The 1208-nt window shown below is 29.8% G+C and overlaps 1 pseudogene; it reads left to right on the top strand.

The window, feature by feature from the left end:
• The first annotated feature begins 441 nt into the window (after positions 1-441).
• Positions 442-522, top strand: LOC116871961 (annotated as a pseudogene).
• The last annotated feature ends 686 nt before the right edge of the window (positions 523-1208 follow it).

Genomic DNA, 1208 nt, shown 5'->3' with positions numbered 1-1208 from the left:
AAATTGGACATTAAAACAGCAGCAGGATTCCAAATGAAGGCCATTATCATCCCTTGTCAGGTCTTTCAGTCCTGTACAATTAATTCTTGCTTCAACTATCTTGGGTTAGCAGTCTAATGAATCTATCAGCTTCTCAATTAGAATTTTCGGAACCCTGATTTCATTCAGTGGTAGGGTCTTAAAGTGATTTAAGCAGCATCATCAAAAACTGGGCCCACAAGTACCTGGAACAGTCTTTACCATGGGTCTCTGACAAAGTCCTTTTTTGTTGAATCCAGGCTTGTGGCTGATGTAAGCACAATCATGGAAGAATTAAAGTAAAACAAACAACTATCTGTAGATTATGAGAGATTTAAAATGAATGATAAAAGTTTATTACAAAAATAAGATGATTGACAAGGAAAATTTTTCTGTGGCATGGTACATTTAAAAAAATAACTGATCGCTTCTCGGCCTTTTGGCTAAGATCAAGTGTAAAAAATAACTGAATTTATAATATTATTTAATATAAGGCAAATCATCATTGGGACTCTAATAAATTAAAAAAAATCATGGTCAGCAAGGATTCTGTTAGAACTCCAAGAACTTTATGCAATTTCTGAAATACTTATATTAATAATATTTTACCCGAATCTATGGATAGTTAAGTATCTCTTCTGATAAGACAACAGTTCCTATATATCTCATGACATATTAAATAAACTCATTTTAATACTTGTCTTTTTACAAAGGAAAAGACCAATTCTTTTGTGATTTTCTAAGGATCCCCTAGGAATCTAAAAGATAGGATTCTGCCCAAATCTTTTTTTCTATTAAGTATACATTCTTTGCCTTCCAGACAGATAACTAAAAATTTAAAGAAAAATCTTTTACAAACTCTTATTAAGAGAAGACTAGTAGTCAAAAATACTTTTGTTATTTTAACAAAGGGAAAACAAAACTCCAGTTTTTATGAGTATAATATTCTATATTAAGTCTCATTTAGAAAAATTACAAATAAACCTATCAAATCTTAGCTAGTGTTGAGCATGGCAAATAAAATCCTCTTTCTCCAAACCTTTCACAACTTTCTAAATCCATTTAGTTATTTTTATACAGTTTATCTTTCTCGTTCTGGAATAAAATAGTTATTTTACTTTAGGAAGAATTGTTCTTTTTTTCATAATTAAAACATATCCTATATACTGTGTATACTTAATAAAGCAAGT

Source organism: Lontra canadensis, unplaced genomic scaffold, assembly GCF_010015895.1.
Source record: "Lontra canadensis isolate GAN:19392208 unplaced genomic scaffold, GSC_riverotter_1.0 scaffold1, whole genome shotgun sequence".
Classification (NCBI taxonomy): Eukaryota; Metazoa; Chordata; class Mammalia; order Carnivora; family Mustelidae; genus Lontra; species Lontra canadensis.
Note: the sequence above shows the minus strand (reverse complement) of the source record. Positions and strands in the feature narration are given on the sequence as shown.